At 42.4% G+C, this 18,661-nt stretch overlaps 1 protein-coding gene across 1 annotated transcript in view; it reads left to right on the top strand.

Annotated features, from left to right (window-relative positions):
• GRM7 (glutamate metabotropic receptor 7) overlaps positions 1–18,661 on the top strand; it is an 872,294-nt gene that overhangs the window by 88,230 nt on the left and 765,403 nt on the right. The gene's annotated exons all lie outside the window — the stretch shown is intronic.

Raw genomic sequence — 18,661 nt, 5'->3', positions numbered from 1 at the left:
ATAGGATTACAAAAATAGATGAATTTTAGTTAGTCAAACTAAAGTCCCTGTAATCCAAAACTGGGTCAAAGCCCTCTAAACTTAAATTCATTTAAATTATTATATTGTTTCTTATACTGTTTTCTTTTTTTTTTTTAATTTTTTATTTAAGAAAGGATTAGTGAACAAAAGCATAAGGTAGGAGGGGTACAACTCCACACAATTCCCAACACACAATCCCCATAACCCACCCCCTCCCATGGTAGCCTTCCCATTCTCTATCCCTCTGGGAGCATGGACCCAGGGTCGTTGAGGGTTGCAGAAGGTAGAAGGTCTGGCTTCTGTAATTGCTTCCCCGCTGAACATGGGCGTTGACTGGTCGGTCCATACTCCCAGTCTGCCTCTCTCTTTCCCTAGTAGGGTGTGACTCTGGGGAAGCTGAGCTCCAGGACACATTGGTGGGGTCTTCAATCCAGGGAAGCCTAGCCAGCATCCTGGTGGCATCTGGAACCTGGTGATTGAAAAGAGAGTTAACATATGAAGCCAAACAATTTGTTGAGCAATCATGGATCCCAAGCTTGGAATAGTGGAGAGGAAGTGTTAGGGAGGTACTCACTGCAAACTCTAGTGTAGTCCTGCTTTCAGGTATATATTTTGCAGTAGTTTATGGATACATGTGCACATAAGCTCTCTCTCATAGAAACTGGTGTATATCTAGGTTATGGGACTTTGTTAGAAAGTGAACTACCTGAGATGAAATTAGAGTGTACTATTAAAGGAAAGGTCTCACCCGAGTAATGAAGCTGAAGGGTTGTCATTCCACACGTGAAGTCTCTGGATACATTCTGAGGTGAAGCATGTTGAGGTAGCAATCGTTGCTTTGGTTAGGTTGTGATCGGCAGATGCAATGTTATTTGGTTTGGATTGGGAGATGCATACGGGAAAGTGGGCCCTATCCAAGGGTTCCAGGAATGGGGGAAGTAGGGGCTCTATAGTGAAGATGTGAGGTTCCTGCTGTCTTAGGGTTCAAAAAGACAATCAATAGTTAATATTATCATCACATTATTTGTTAATTGGGTTAACTTTGAAAAGTCCCTTTGTTATGGTTTGCTGGACAGTACCCAGTATCTTGTATATAGCTGTGCTATTGGAAGCTTCTAATCTACTTGGTCTAGGCTTTTGAGAGAGTCCGCATATCAAATACATAGCCTATATATTAAAAAGATTCAGTTTGTCTTTTGAGAAACTTTGAGACATACAATTGATTTCCCCCTCTCATATTAATTAGCTACTGATTTATATGTCTACATTTTGCTAGGAGTGTACATAAACACCATTCCCACCACCAAAGGACTGTGACCCATCCCTCCCGCCCACTCCCACCCCCCACTGGCCCAGGAAGCTACATGCCTACCCCTCACCACTGGGTTTTTACTTTGGTGCCCTACTTACAATTTGATCAGGTCCTGCTTTTAGTTTCCCTTTCAGATCTTCTTAGTCAGCTTCTGTTGATGAGTGGGATCATCCCATACTCATCTTTATCTTTCTGACTTAGTTCACTTAACATAATTCCTTCTAGCTCTGTCCAAGATGGGTCAGAGAAGGTGGGTTCATTGTTCTTGATAGCTGCATAGTATTCCATTGTGTATATATACCACAGCTTTCTCAGCCACTCATCTGGTGTTGGGCACCTGGGTTGCTTCCAGGTTTTAGCTATTATGAATTGTGCTGCTATGAACATAGGAGTACAGACCTCTTTTTGGTTGGGTGTTATGGAGTCCTTGGGGTATAACCCCAGGAGAGGAATTATTGGGTCATATGGAAGGTCCATGTCTAGCCTTCTGAGAGTTTTCCAGACTGCTCTCCACAGAGGCTGTACCAATTTACATTCCCACCAGCAATGTAAAAGGGTTCCTCTGTCCCCACATCCTCTCCAGCATTTGTTGCTGCTGTCCTTTTTGATGTATGCCATTCTTACAGGAGTGAGGTGGTATCTTAGTGTTGTCTTGATTTGCATTTCTCTGATAATCAGTGACCTAGAGCAGTTTTCCTTATGTTTGTTAGCCTTTTGGATCTCCTCTGTGGTGAATGTTTTGTTCATTTCCTCTGCCCATTTTTGGATGGGGTCATTTGCTTTCTTGCAGCTAAGTTTGCTGAGCTCTTTATATATTTTGGTGATTAGTTTCTTGTCTGATGTCTGGCATGTGAAGATCTTCTCCCATTCTGTGAGGGGTCTCTCTGTTTGTTTAATAGTTTCTTTGGATGTGCAGAAGCTTTTCAATTTGATGTAGTCCCATTGGTTTGTTTCTGCTTTGGTCTTCCTTGCAATTGGGTTTGATTCATCAAAGATGTCCTTGAGGTGTATGTGGGAAAGTCTTTTACCGATGTTTTCCTCTAAGTATTTGATTGTTTCTGGTCTAACATCTAGGTCTTTGATCCATTTGGAGTTGATTTTTGTTTCTGGTGAGATAAAGTGGTTCAGTTTCATTCTTCTGCATGTTTCAACCCAGTTTTCCCAGCACCATTTATTGAAGAGAGCCTCCTTTTTCCATTTAATCCTTTGGGCCCCCTTATCAAAGATTAGATGCCCATAGGTGTTGGGATTTACTTCTGGGCTTTCAATTCTGTTCCACTGGTCTGTATGCCTATTTTTGTTCCAGTACCATGCTGTTTTGATGATGATGTTTTGATATAAAACACTATATTTTGATGATGATGTTTTGATATAAAAAACTATATTTTTATAATATAGTTTAAGGTCTGGGAGTGTGATGCCTCCATTTCTGCTTCTTTTCCTTAAGATGGTTTTGGCAATTCTAGGTGTTTTCAGGTTCCAGATAAATGATTGTAGTATTTGTTCTATTCTCTTAAAGAAGCCTGGTGGAACTTTGATGGATATTGCATTAAATTTGTATATGGCTCCGGGGAGAATATTCATTTTGATGATATTTATTCTTCCAATCCATGAGCATGGGATATCTTTCCATTTCTTGGTATCAGTTTCTATCTCCTTGAGTAGCGACTCATAGTTTTCAGTATACAAGTCTTTCACTACTTTGGTCAACTTTATTCCTAGGTATTTGATTGATTTTGCTGAAACAGTAAATGGGAGTGATTTCTGGATGTCTTCTTCTTCAGATTTAGTGTTTGCATAAAGAAATGCCACTGATTTTTGTACATTGATTTTGTAGCCTGATACCTTGCTATATTGCCTAACAACTGCCAGTAATTTTCTACTGGATTCTTTAGGTCTTTCTATGTATACTATCATATCATCTGCAAATAGTGAGAGCTTGACTTCTTCCCTTCCAATCTGTATCCCTTTGATTTCTTTCTCTTGCCTGATTGCTATGGCAAGAACTTCCAATACTATGTTGAAGAGTAACGGTGACAGTGGACAGCCCTGTCTAGTCCCCGATCTGAGGGGGAATGCTTTCAGCTTCTCTCCATTGAGTATGATGTTGGCTGTAGGTTTGCTATATATATAGACTCCACTATCTTGAGGAATTTCCCATCTATTCCCATTTTCTGTAGAGTTTTGAGCATGAATGGGTGTTGGATTTTGTCAAAGGCTTTCTCTGCATCTATTGAGATAATCATGTGGTTTTTGGCTTTGCTTTTATTGATGTGATGAATGACATTGATTGATTTACGGATGTTGAACCAGCCTTGCATTCCTGGGATGAATCCCACTTGGTCATGATGAACAATCTTTTTGATGTGTTGCTGTATCCGGTTGGCCAAGATCTTGTTTAATATTTTGGCATCTATGTTCATCAGAGATATTGGTCTGTAGTTTTCCTTTTTTGTTCTGTCCCTATCAGCTTTTGGTATCAGGGTGATGTTGGCTTCATAGAAGGTGGAAGGGAGTATTCCTGTTTCTTCAATCTTATGGAATAGCTTAAGAAGTATGGGTATTAACTGTTTCCTGAAAGTTTTGTAGAATTCCTTTGTGAAGCCATCTGGTCCAGGACTTTTGTTGTTGGGGAGATTCTTAATAACGGTTTCAATTTCTTTGTCTGTGATTGGTGCATTTAGATTTTGTAGTTCTTCTTGGTTCAGTTTTGGAAGTGCATAGGTTTCTAGGAATTGTTCCATTTCTTCCAGATTCTCTAGCTTGGTGGCATATAGTTTTTTTATAGAAGTTTCGCAGAATCCTCTGGATTTCTGTGGTGTCAGTTGTGATATCTCCTGCATCGTTTACAATTCTATTAATTTGAGTCTTCTCTCTTTTTTGTTTGGTGAGTCTGGCTAGGGGTTTGTCAATTTTGTTTAATCTTTCAAAGAACCAACATTTGGCTTCATTGATCTTTTGTATGGTTCTTTTATTTTCGATGTTGTTTATTTCTGCTCTAACTTTAGTGATTTCTGTCCTTCTGGTTGCTTTAGGGTTCCTTTGTTCCTCTTCCTCTAAGTCCTTGAGGTGTGTAGTAAGGTCGTTCATTTGGGCTTCTTCTTGGTGTTTAATATGTGATTGTATGGCTATAAGTTTCCCTCTCAGTACTGCTTTCGCTGTGTCCCAAATATTTTGATAGGTTGTGTCTTCATTTTCATTAGTTTCCAGGAACATTTGAATTTCCTGTTTGAGTGAGTCTCTGACCCAGTGGTTCTTAAGGAGCATGTTGTTTAGTTTCCAAATTCTATGTCTTTTAATAATTTTCCGTTTGTTGTTAAAAGTTAGTCTTACTCCACTGTGGTCTGAGAAGATACTTGGGATGATTTCAATGCTCTTGAATTTATTGATGCTGTCTTTGTGGCCTAACATGTGGTCTATCCTTGAGTATGTGTTGTGTGGATTTGAAAAGAAGGTGTATTCCAGTTTTTTGGGGTGGAGGAGTCTGAAAATGTCCAAGAGGTCTAGTCTGTCAATCTCTTCATTCAATTCTCTTGTATCTTTATTGGTTCTCTGCTTTGTTGATCTGTCTAAGTGTGAGAGTGGGGTATTGAAGTCTCCCACTATTATTGTATTACTATTGATGTATTTTTGAAATTCTTTCAATAGGTGTTTAATGTATTTAGATGGTCCCTCGTTGGGTGCATAGATGTTAATAATTGTTAAGTCTTCTTGGCTGATTGATCCTCTAATCATTATGTAATGTCCTTGCCTATCTTTTATTACTTTATTTAATTTAAAATCTATCGTGTCTGAGATGAGAGTGGCTGTTCCTGCCCTTTTTTGTGGACCGTTAGCCTGTATGATAGTTTTCCATCCTTTCACTTTAAGTCTGTGTTTATCTTGTTGTGACAGATGGGATTCTTGCAAGCAGCATATGGTTGGGTTATGTTTTCTGATCCATCCCCCCACCCTGTGCCTTTTGATGGGTGAGTTTAAGCCATTGACATTTATTGATATTATAGATTTAATGTATTGTAGTGCCATTGTTCTAAAAAACAATTTGTTTACTCTGATATATTACAAGTATTATAGTGATGTTCTTGTTTATAAGAGGTCTTTTAGTACCTCTTTCAGGGCCGGCTTGGTGATAGTTGCCTCCTTTAACTGTTGTTTATCTAAGAAGGTTTTGATCCCTCCATCTAGCTTGAATGAAAGTCTAGCAGGATATATTATCCTTGGTTGAAACCCTTTTTCATTCAGGGCTCGATAGATATCTTGCCACTCCCTTCTGGCTTTTAGAGTTTGAGTTGAGAAATCTGCAGAAAGTCTTATGGGTTTTCCCCTGTATGTGACTTTTTGTTTCTCTCTTGCAGCCTTTAGGATCCTTTCTTTATCCTTACTTCTTCTCATTGTGACTATGATGTGTCTTGGTGTTTTCAGGTCTGGGTTGATTCTGTTTGGTACTCTCTGGGCCTCTTGCACCTTGATATCCTTTCTGTTATTCAGGTCTGGGAAATTTTCTTGTATTATTTCCTCTAGAATGTTTGCTTCCCCTTCCTCTCTTTCTTCCTCTGGCAGGCCAATTATACGAATGTTACTTCTTTTGAGATTATCCCATATGTCTCTGTTGTTGTTTTCAGTGTCTCTCAATCTCTTTTTAAGCTCTTTCACCTCTTTCTTCGTTTTCTCTAACTCATCCTCTGTCTGACTAATTCTGTTTTCTGCTTCTGTTAGTCTGCTTTCCCTTGCCTCAGCTTCTTTCTTCATTACAGCTATTTCAGCTTTCAGTTCTCTAATTGTCTCAAGATAATCAGTATTTTCCTTGGGGGTCTCAACTGTTGTTTCCCTAATACTGCCATTCCTTTCCTCCAATGTTGTTTTCATTTCTGTGATTAATAAGTTTATTATTGCTTGCATACTTTTCTTATCTATGGTTACTTCTGACTGATTTGTGGTTTCTTCTGGGCTCTTGTCTTCATTCATTGGGGTAGCAGTTTTATTTGTTTTTAATCTACCCATTTTTTTTATTTATGTGTTTCTCTCTCTCTTTTTTTTTTAATGCTCTGTTGTTCCTCAGTTGTTGTGTTTTGAGCACAAGTAACACTGTACTAAATACCTTTATGACAATTGCACTCACCAACCTCCGGAATTACAGTAGCAACTGAAGTAAGTATTGAAGGAGTTTAATCGTTACCAGTTAGCCAAAAAATTTCTCCAGTCCGTGAAAAAATAGTAACCAAATCCCAGTGAAGAAAGCGAAAAGAAAGAGAGGATAGCAAGAATAGAAAGTTATGCAAATCTACTATCCAGTGTATATTCTAGGGGTAACAAGAGTGTAAAGGGAACTAGAGCAGAGATACACACATAGAGAGTCCACTCTGGGTCAGATTTCTTCCCCAAAGTAATTCACAAATTCAGAAAGGCAAAGAAGAAAGAAGTGTATGACAAGATAAAATAAATAAATAAATAAATAAATAAATAGAGATAGAGAGAGATAAGAGAGAGAAAAGGGAGAAGATAAGAAGAAGGGTTGTAATTAAAGAGCAGTGCGAGGAACTTCCCAAATGTGTATCAGTGAGTTTAAAAAAAAAAAAAAACCCTGTTTGGTGGTATGGGGTATCCTGCTAGTAGCTGGTCCCAGGCACTGCTTATGGGGGGGGGGGGCGGCAGGAAGGATGTATGCTTGAAAATTAAAAGGAAGAAAAAAGAATTTTTTTCCCCTATTCTAATTCTTAACCCAAATTAAGTTATAGACACCTCCTTGGTGTCACCGCTATGGCCCCTTATTGGCTGGCCTGCTAAAGGCAGAAAATCCTATTGTTTACACGAGATGTGTCCGGAGCTCCAAGGCTAGCCGCTTCTCAGTCCGCCATCTTCCGGGAAACCCCCCCCTCCAGACTTTTTTAAAGGATTTCTCAAAAATGAAAACTAGCTCCAAGTCCTTTGATCCAATGAGAGCTATACTCAAGAAGTCTTTGGATCCGCTCTCAGGGTCGCGGTGGACCCTGGAGACTCCCAAGGGAAAGCCCCTGAGCTAAAGTGCTCTCTTCGGGTCCTCTGCCCGCCGCGCTCTGCAGCCGGCGGAGGAGCCGCCTTCCTGGGCGGGCGGAGGACAATGCCCGGCGCACTCGCCTTGCCCGGCGCCCTGGGAATTCTGGAACCCCGCTAGTCCGTGTCACCTTTACTCTAATTCTTAACCCAAATTAAATTGTACTCACTTTTTGGTGTCACCCCTTATTAACTGGCCTGCTAAAGGCAGAAAATCCTACCGTTGCCGACGATGCGATCCGAGCGCTCGCTGTTAGCGACTTCTCAGTCCGCCATCTTCCTCTCCCTCCAACTTTTCACTTCTTAAAGCAAAACACAGTTGGTGGCCACCTCCCCCTCCTCCCAGCACACACAGGGCTTCCTCCCCCACCCCCACCCCCCACTCCCACCCCCTCACCTCCCCACCCCCAACCCCCGTCACCCAGGTGGCCTGATCGGTGGCCTGAGAATCTGGTCCTTCTGCCCCAGAGTCTGCTGACCACCCAGACAAGGTGTCCTCTCTGCACACGCAGAAGAGACCGTCCCCTGTGCAGCAGGTGGCTGTGAAGGACTGTGGGAAGGTGGTCACCGTATAAAGGGCAGCACCATGGTGTATAAAGGGCCCCATCTCCTGTGGACACGAGTCCGGCTGGGTCTGCCGGCAGCATAGACACGGCTTCCTACATGGGAGACTCGGGGAGTCCATCTCTCTGCTTGAGAATCTGACAAATACACACAGCCCCAGTTTAGTTATTTTCCATGACCGTGCACCAAGACCCCAACACCTCTCTACCTCTCCTAACCCTTCCTCTCCCAGAGCCCTTTGCTTTGGCGAAGACCATCACACCTAGTCTAAGTTTAGCCACTGTTTTTCTTTTCCTTTTATTTATAAGTTCCACTTGAAAGTGATACCATCCAGCATTCGTTCCTTTTGACTCATCTCACTTAACAGAATTCCTTAGAATCCATTCTGTCATATCCATTCAGGATAAGACAGAGATGAGTTCACCATTTTTATTTACTTATTTTATGTTTTATTTTTAATGACACACACACACACACACACACACACACACACACACACACTCACTCACTCACACACACTCACCACTGCTTACCTCTGGCTTTTGATGGTGCTGAGGATTAAAGCTGGGATCTCAGAACCTCAGGCATAGGAATCTTTTCTGCATAACCATTATGTTGTCTCCCCAGCCCAAGTTTAGTTTTTAAACTCTAAGTAGCATTCCACGGAGTATATAAAAACCGCAGATTTCATAGTCACTCGCCTAGTGTTAGATAGCTGGGTTGCATTCAAGGTCATGCTATTACAAACTGTGCTACTATGAACATACCAAGTACCTAGATCATTTTGGATGGGTGTCTTTGCTTCCTTCAGGTACCCCACCCTCACCCTCGAGGGGAGAAACTTCTAGGTCGTAAGGGAGGTCCATTTCTAGGCTTCTGAGAAGTCTCCACTCTGTTTTCCTCAGGGGTTGAACCAGTTCACATTCTCACCGGCAGAGCAGAGCGCAGACTCCCTCCATCTGCTCATCCTTACCAGCACTTGTTTCTGGGCTTTTTTTTTTTATGGGGGTAAATTAATTTTTCAACAAACCACAGATCTGGGTTCTGTACTCTTTTTAATGAATAACATTCTCCCAGGCATCTCACTGTCATCTTTCCTTTCATTTCTCTATCAATCAGTGGCTGAGTGCCTTTCCTGTCTGTTAGCCTGCCAGATCTCTTCCTTGGTGAAGACCCTGTCCATGCCCTCTCCTCCCTTTTTAAAAATTAATTAATTAATTTATTTTAAAAAAGGATACATTAACAAAACCATAGGATAGGAGGGGTGCAACTCCACACAGTTCCAACCACCAGATCTTTATATCCTATCCCCTCCCCTGATAGCTTTCCTATTCTTTATCCCTCTGGGAGTATGGACCCAAGTTCATTGTGGGATGCAGAAGGTGGAAGGTATGGCTTCTGTAATTGCTTCCCCGCTGAACATGGGCATTGACTGGTCTGCCCATACTCCCAGCCTGCCTCTCTCTTTCCCTAGTAGGGTGGTTCTCTGGGGAAGCAGAGCTCCAGGACACATTGGTGGGGTCATCTGTGCAGGGAAGTCTGTTTGGCATCATGCTGGCATCTGGAACCTGGTGGCTGAAAAGAGAGTTAACATACAAAGCCAAACAAATTGTTGAACCCTCTCCTCGCTTTTTAATGGGGCTGTTTGCTTTTTTTCGTTGCTGACTTTCTTGAGTTCTGTCTATATTTGGTATCTATCCTTGTATCTCATATATAGCAGACAAAGGTATTCTCTCATTTAGTAAGATGTCTTTCTCTTTGGTGGTGGCTCCTTCTGCTTTTCTGTTTGATGTCCCATTAGTTTATTTTTGTCTTTAGAAAGTGCCAAGCGTCACGAAATATTCTACCAGTGTTTTTTCTCTGTATATATGACAGTTTCTGGCTAACGTGCAAGTATTTGAACCATTCAGAGTTGACTTTTGTGCATGGTGAAATGTGATGGTCCTGTTTCATTCTTCTGTGTGTTTTAACCCATTTTCCCCTAGTCATTTGGTGAAGAGACTTTCTTTTCTCCATTTAATGTTTGGAGTACCCTTGTCAAAAGTCGGGTGTCCATAGTTATGAGAACTTACTTCTGGGTTCTCAGTTTTACTCCACTTGCATCTGAGTCACTGGACACATTTTCTAAAATTGGGGGTAATACAGAGATTTCTACGTCTATTCCACAAGAGTCCCTCCAACTGGAGTCTAAAATCTTCATTGCAAATAATGTCCTTAGGTGGTTGTAATTCACAGGAAAGTTTAGAAATCATTACTGTAGAGTAAACTTACTTTTAGCTGATAATCACTATCACTAGATGTCATACCCATTCCTAAAATGCCCCTTTCTGTCGCATGCATACATTTTTCTTACTTTTCTTTTCTCTTCTTTTCTTTTTACCAGAGCACTGCTCCTCTCTGACTTATGGTGATGTGGGGGACTGAACCTGGGACTTTGGAGCCTCAGGCATGAGAGTCTCTTTGAATAACTATTATGCTATCTACCCCCACCTGTCACATGCATTTCAAATGTATAACATTGATCTGATATTTGGACTCTGAATTGCCTTTTATCCCATGTTGTTTTTTTTTTAAACCTGTAACCTCAATTACAAAAAAATATGAAAAATATATTCCAGAAACATTCATAGGGACCTTTTTCCTTAATTTTTTTATTAGTGATTGAATAATATTTAACAAGATTGTAAGACAGGGATATAGTTCCCACGACCAGAGTTCTCTGTCCCATCCTCTCCACTAGAAGCTTTCCTATTCTTTGTCCCTCTGGGAGTATGGACCCAAATTCTTTATGGGGTGCAGAAGGTGGGAGTTCTGGCTTCTGTAATTGCTTCTCTGCTGGACGTGGACGTTGGCAGGTCCAGGAACCTTTTTCTTAATGAGTCCAGTGTGTATAGGTGTGGTGAGGAAGCTTCATGCATTGGTGTATTTTTCTATGCCATGCATGGTATTCCTGTGCAGACTTTCCATCAACAATGTCGGCAGTTGATGGAAAGTGTACCTATAAGCAGGTGTACTCCATTCTCATCCATCTACTCAGTCTTATAAGTATCTTTACCCTCATCTCCTTTTTTAAAATTTTTTATTTGGGGTTTCATGGTTTACAGTAAATACGCTTGTTGGTACATGTATAAAATTTGTCAGTTTTCTGCAAAACATTCTCACCCCCAGACTGCTGTTAAGGATGATGAATTCACATTCTTCACCCCCATCTCTTACACATGTCCCAGAGCTCTTTAGAGGCTCTTGTGAAATGGGATCCGCCCTCCTTGTCTCTTTACCTTCTGCTTGAAATGGATCTAAAAGGTTAGTGTCAACTATGTAGCCCTGTGCTTTGCCTCAGATTTAGCTCTATTTTTTCTACAGTTTCAGAGCTTCCTTTTTTTTTTAAATTAGTGACTTAATAATGATCGACAAGATCGTGGGATAAAAAGGGAACAATTCCTCATGATTCCCACCATCAGATGTACCTATCCCCTGCCCTCCAGTGGAAGCTTTCCCTTTTTTTTTTTTTTTTTGCCTCCAGGGTTATCACTGGGGCTCTGTGCCTGCACTATGAATCCACTGCTCCTGGAGGCTATTTTTTTTTCCTTTTTTGTTGCCCTTGTTTATTGTTGTTGTAGTTATTGCTGTCTTGTATAGGACAGAGAGAAATCGAGAGACAAGGGGAAGACAGAGAGGGGGGAGAAAAAGATACCTGTAGACCTGCTTCACCACCTGTAAAGTGACCCCCATGCAGGTGGGGAGCCATGGGCTCCAACCGGGATCCTTATGCTGGTCCTTGCGCTTCACGCCATATGTGCTTACCCGCTGCACAACTGCCCAGGCCCCGCTTTCTTATTCTTTATGCCTCTGGGAACATGGACCCAGGGTCATCATGGGGTGCAGAAGGTGGGAGGTCTGGTTTCTGTAATTGCTTCTCTTCTGGACTTAGGTGTTGACAGGTGAATCCATACCCTCAACCTGTCCCTGTCTTTCCCTAGTGGGACAGGGCTCTGGGGAGGTGAGGTTCCAGAACACACTGGTGAGGTCATCTGCCCAGGAAAGCCAGGATGGCATCATGGTAGCTTCTGCAACTTGGTGGCTGAATGGTAGTAAGATATAAAGCAGAACAAATGGTTTAATAATCAGGAACCGAAAGGTGAGAATAGAGCTGATGCAATTTTGGATCTTCATGTTGGAAGAAGCTAGGAAGTCTATTTATTTTAGATTTATTCTCTGTGGGCCCATAACTTTACTAATTTTTGCCTGAACCCGACAGCTGACATGCAGGTAGACTAGGAATATTGTCTGGGAAAATAGTGTCAGAGTTGGGAATAGGACTAGAAAGCTGGATCAAGACAGAGAGTAACTCCCAAATATGGGAAAATTGTATCCTGTACCCACAAAGGATGTAATTCCCAGTCAAGCTGCAGAATGCAAATTAGCATTTTAGAAGATTTGGGAAGTTCATAACGTAAGTGTGTGTGTGTGTGTGTGTGTGTGTGTGTGTGTGTGTCTGTGTTCTGTTTTGGTTCATTGGTTATTTGCCAAGTTTATTTTGTCCTGTGGTGGGCCCGCCTACCCTTAACAGTAATATGCTAGAATATTACCTACAGCTGATTCTGAAAACTAGAATTTGACTCACATTGTCACTGCAGTATGCGGGAGACTCTAGGTAATATATTGGAAGGTCAGGACGGATAGAGACAGTTGAATTGTTGGGCAGTACACCAGCTTCCCCCTGCTCCATTGCTTAACACTGTGGTCTGTTTTCACAATCACTGTTTTACCTGAGACCCGCCCTGCCTGCTGGGCACTGGTTTAATCCCACTGGTTCGCACTGTCTTTTCGCTCCGCCCCCTCTCCTAGTCACACCCTGTTTTCCACCGTTTAATCCCCATTGGTTCTTAAGCTTTTTTCCTTCTTCCCACCCCCTCTCCTACGTACTTCCTCTTCCTGACACTTCCTCCTCAGGAGATATAAAGGACAGGATTTTCTAATGAAGGGAGATTAGACTGATTGCACTGCGTTCTCGCTCATCAATAAAGATTGAACTGCATTCCCAGCTCAGCCATGAGTCCCTGGTCGTCTGTCTCCCGTCCACGAAGCCAGCCTGGCATTGAATGATCCTCCTTCGCTTAATTGCACAAGTGAGCGGCACTGACCAGTACTGCCTGTGTGTGTGCAAACTCCTCCCTACACAGCACTTACACTGCACACGGTGAAGTAAAGACAAAATAGAGGCAATGTATCCACTGAATATCCAGTTTGTTGGATGACCGAATTGATTACATTCATCTTTTAATGAATGAATGAATGAATTATTGGATGGAGACAGAGAAGAGCAGTTGAGGGGGGGAAGATAGGAAGAGAGACAGAGGAGAGACACCTGCAGCTCTACTTTACCACTCATGAAGTTCCCCCCCAACCCACCCCCGTATCTGGGAATCAGGGATTTGAACACGGGTCCCTGAGCATTGTAATGTGTGCGCTTAACCAGGTACATCACCGCCTGGCCCCCTAATCTTTTTTTTTACATTTTCAAATATTTATTTATTTATTTATTTATTTTCCCTTTTGTTGCCCTTGTTGTTTAACATTGTTGTTATTTTTGGATAGGACAGAGAGAAGTGGAGAGAGGAGGGGAAGACAGAGAGGGGGAGAGAAAGATAGACACCTGCAGACCTGCTTCACCGCCTGTGAAGCGACTCCCCTGCAGGTGGCGAGCCGGGGCTCGAACCGGGACCCTCATGCCCATCCTTGCGCTTCGTACCACAAGCGTTTAACCCACTGCGCCACCGCCCAACTCCTTTTTTTTAAACCAAATAAATTCTGTCTGTTTATGTTTACATTACAGAAGTAGGACAGTGCTTCAAGCAAAAGTAAACTGTGAAATTCACCTATCATCTGACACACAAGGAGAGCTTCTGTTAGCATTTTAATATAGGATCTTGGTGCCTGCTTTCAGTCTGCTATCCCTCAGCTCCAAAGTATCTCTTTTATACCTGCTCTGCAAAACTAGACATGGGGGCTGTCAGTAGTTTTTCTTCTGCCTTCTGGTATGCTGCTAGGTTTGATTAGCAGATGCTGCTACAGGGACATCACAGAAGGAGAGGTTTTGCTTGCTGGTGCAGGTGTGCTTGTCTGCAAGGTTCCTGGTGGCTGGAAGGCCTCTGCTTCCTGCAGCTCTGTAATCCACATCATTTCTCTGGCACTCAGGTTTCCTACTCCTCTCAGTTCCCACAGCTCCTGAGGTTTCTCAGTTTCCATCTCCCTAGTGCACACCTCTCCTAGAGCCAATTTCAAGAGCCCTGGAGGCCACCAGCTCCCCCCAACCCTTCCTACCAACAAGTTGGTAGCTGAGGGCTTTCAGTGAGGAAACCCCCCATAAAGAACTTTCCTTGGTGGTCTGGGAGGTGGTGCAGTGAATAAAGTGTTGGACTCTCAAGCATGAGGTTCTGAGTTTGATTCCCGGCAGCACATGTACTAGAGTGATTTCTGGCTCTTTCTCTGTCTCCTCCTATCTTTCTCATTAATAAATAAAATCTAAAAAAAAAAGAAAGAAACTTTCCTTGAATGCCTGGAAGAGTAGTTTCTGGCAAGTTACAGTGAACATATATCTAGAAATTGCCATCATGGACAGAGGGTAGATCACATAATGGTTATGCAAATAGACTCTAAATGCCTGAGGCTCCTAAGTCACAGGTTCAGTGACCCACTCCACACCATAAGCCAGAGCAGATCAGTGCTGTGGTTAAAAAGGAGAGAGAGAGAGAGAGAGAGAGAGAAGGGAGGGAGGGAGGGAGGGAAGGAAGGAAGGAAGGAAGGAAGGAAGGAAGGAAGGAAGGAAGGAAGGGAATTCCATCATGAGGAATGACAGCAATGTCTATGCAATCCAGTGAGCCATGGCCATGGAGTGAGAAACATTGACCCCAGGGACAAAGGACCATTTCTATCACTAGGCATGAAGAAAGATAATAAATGAGAGAGAGAGAGAGAAAGAAAGGGGGGGAGAGGGCATCAGGGAAGGGCAAGTACTCCACTCCGAAGTTTCTTCTTTAGAATTCTCACACTTAAGTCACTTCTGGGATATTAAATGTTTAAAAAAAAAAAAAATCTGACGGGGGCCAGGCGGTGCACCTGGTAGAGCGTATACATTATAGTGTGCATGGAACCTGGTTCAAGCCCCCACTTCCCACTTGCAGGGGGTGAGCTTCATGAAAAGTAAAGCAGTGAGAAGAGTGCTCAGGTGTCTCTCTTTCTGTCTCCCTTTCTGTCTACCCTTCCCCTCTCAATTTCTAACTCTATCCAAAATAATGAATGAAAAAATAGAAAATACTAAAAAAAAAAAGATCTGATGAAAGAAGTGAGGGAGAGGGGTTTAGCAGTTAAGTGCACATAGTATGAAGCACAAGGACATGCACAGAGATCCCGGTTCAAGCCCCCTGGCCCCCACCTGCAGGGGGGATGCCTCACAAGTGTTGTCTCTTTCTCTTCCTCTCTCAATTCTCTGTGTCCTACCCAATAAAATAATAATAATAATAATAACAGCGAACAGGAGCAGTGGATCTGCAGTGCCAGCACCAAGCCCCACCTATAAACCTAAAGAGGGAGAGAGAGAGATGGAGAGAGAGAAAGTCAAGTTGTAGTGCAGGCAGTGAGCCCCAGCAGTAACCCTGGAGACAAAAAACAAGCCAAGTTACCACTTACACGATGATCTAGGCAGAAAGAGCAAGTAGCCCACAGGTCCAGCTTTTTTTTTTTATCCTTATTTTATTTAATTTCTTTATTGGGGAATTAATGTTTTACATTCGACTTTAAATACAATAGTTTGTACATGCATAACATCTCCCAGTTTTCCATATAACAGTACAACTCCCACTAGGTCCTCTGTCATCCTTTCTGGAAGGTCCAGCTTTTAACACCCAAGCCCCACCTCCACCTTGTCAAGCCACACCTGTCACCACTCCCATTTTCTGGGCAGTGCCCTCCAGCTAACACCTGTCCATCTACATCTTCCTCTTCAGGAGTATGGACCCCAGATTCTTTTTGGGATGTTGAAGGATGGAGTTTCACACTTCTATGACTGCTCCCTGCTGACATGGGGGCAGTTGCCTGGTCGACCCATACTCCTAGACACACCTGTTCTGTCCTTAATGTCTCCCCAGTAGGGTAGGGCTCTGGAGAGATGAGGTTTCTGGACACTTCACCATGTGGTTATCTGTGCAGGGAGGTCAGCGTGGGGTTGGGCGGGCAGCATCTGGAGCTTGATGGATGATGGTCCCAGCAGAGAGCAAGATTTGTTTTCTTTTCTTAAATTTTACATTGTTATTCTCTACTCCAACCAGTAGACGGATGACACATTTAAATGGGAGGCATATCTCCTCCATATTTATAATCTTTAGATTCTGCCTGTGTCATGAAAAATGTAAGCTTTACAATAGTAAGCTGGATGAAATTAATTTCTATTTTGTGTCAGGGCTCCACGGTCGGCAATTAATGTGTAAAAAAGGCCCAGCAGTTATTGCCTCCAGGGCTACATTGCCAGAAGAAATTATAGATTTCAAATCTCATCATTATGTTGGTATTTATTCTAGTTGGTTTGTTTGCTTGTGTGGTCTAGGAATACATATATATATAATCTTAAGCTGAAAATTTACCCAGTTGCATACTAAAGCTGTCTCTGTTTATTTATTTATTTTCCCTTTTGTTGCCCTTGGTTTTTATTGTTGTTGTAGTTACTATTGTTGTTGTTATTGATGTTGTCATTGTTGGATAGGACAGAGAAAAATGGAGAGACGAGGGGTAGACAGAGAGGGGGAGAGAAGGAAAGATACCTGCAGACCTGCTTCACCGCCTGTGAAGTGACTCCCCTGCAGGTGGGGAGCCAGGGGGCTCGAACTGTCTCTGGTTTTTACCCCCTTCAAATTTAGATAGAAATGTTTAGCAGTGATTACTAAAAGATGAGGGTTATGACTTACAGCTTGCTGTTTTTACTTCCTGGTACACAAAGAAAACATTCACATGCCACACTAGGGTAAATGGGGTGGAATCTCAAAGGAGTTTGGTAAACTCGCTAGGGATGAACAGAGAGTCACCTGGATTCTGCATTTACTTTTCCATGTAGAAAACCCAGGCGTTAGCCTGACCTTCACCACATTGGAGAGAGCTTTAGTAATATCTTTGTCTCTGTCTTTCTCTCCTTGCTCTCACCTCCCCTTTCAGACACATATTGGGAGTCGGGCGGTAGTCCAGCATAAGGACCCCGGTAGGTAGGACCAGCATAAGGATCCCGGTTTGAGGCCCAGGCTCCCCATCTGCAGGGAAGTCGCTTCACAGGTGGTGAAGCAGGTCTGCAGGTGTCTATCTTTCTCTCTTCCTCTCTGTCTTCCCCTCCTCTCTCCATTTCTCTCACTCCTATCCAACAACAATGACCTCAATAACAACAACAATCATAAGTACAACAATAAAACAAGGACAACAAAAGGGAATAAATAAATAAATATTTTAAATGATCTGTATTTTATTCTTTACATTAAACAATGATAATAAAATAAATCATTTGTACTATGAAATTTTTAAAAAATTAAAGAATCAAAATCAGATTTTAAAATGGGGAAAAGTTAAACAGTTAATATGACATTTTCAAGTACTGTTTGTTTTGTTTTGTTTTAGTGGTACGTGCTCTGTAAACATCAGCTTTTCACTCTGACCTTACACTGGGTATGGTTCCTACAGTTATTAGTTAATGAATTTAATTTCAATTAAATTTTTATTGCTACCAGGGTTATGTTACTGGGACAGGGTGCCTGGAGGCCATATATTTTTTTCCATTTATGTTATTTGATAGGACAAAAAAAATTGAGAGAAGAGGGCCAGTTAGACAGGGACAGACACAGAGAGATACTTTTGGCCCTGTTTCCACCGGTGGCAAGCTCTCCACCTGCAGGTGGGGCCTGGGGGCTCGAACTGGAGTCCTTATTCATGGTAATGTCAACTAGGTGCACCATGGTCCATCCTCACTTCCAACAGTTTAATTAAGATGCTTTCATATAATCTTCCAATTTTTGAAGGTCATCCTTAAACAGAAATTTTGATCATTTTTTATGACCTTCCAAAACTTTATTCTGATTTCTGGAAAAAAAAAATCTAATGTCTGTTTTTTATGCCAAAAAAAAAAAAAATCATTGAAATGTCATCTGATACAGTGTTTAAAATTGTATTGCATTCAGATTTGTTGGTGTGTTTGCAACACCAGTCACAGTGATGGTGTGTGGAGGTGGACAAGCTGTATTACATCCCACAAGTTAAGCAGTTTTTCTGGTGAAAACAGATGGGGGGGGTGCACCTGGTTAAGCGAACACATTACAGTACACAAGGACCCAGGTTCAAGCCCCTGTTCCCCTGAACCTGCAGTGGGGGGAAGCTTTAGGAATGGTGAAGGAGAGGTGCAGGTATCTCTCTGTCTTTCTTTCTAGTCCACCTCTTAATTTCTCTGTCTCTATCCAATAACACACACACACACACACACACACACACACACACACACACAGTAAGTAAGCCCTGTCTCTGCCCTGCTCTTCTTGTGCCCTGGGACAGGAATGCCTCCAGTCCCCGTCTGCCTCCCCCTCCATCACCTGGAGCTTTGGCGTTCTCTGAGTTTGGGTCGCACACGTTCACACCCAGTTGGCCGAATGTTGAACCAATTACGTGGACCCAAGGGTGTGGATGTTTCCTGTCGTGTCCACCATCTGT

The sequence above is a fragment of the Erinaceus europaeus genome, chromosome 21 (assembly GCF_950295315.1).
Source record: "Erinaceus europaeus chromosome 21, mEriEur2.1, whole genome shotgun sequence".
Lineage (NCBI taxonomy): Eukaryota > Metazoa > Chordata > Mammalia > Eulipotyphla > Erinaceidae > Erinaceus > Erinaceus europaeus.
This window is presented reverse-complemented; position numbering and strand designations above follow the sequence as displayed.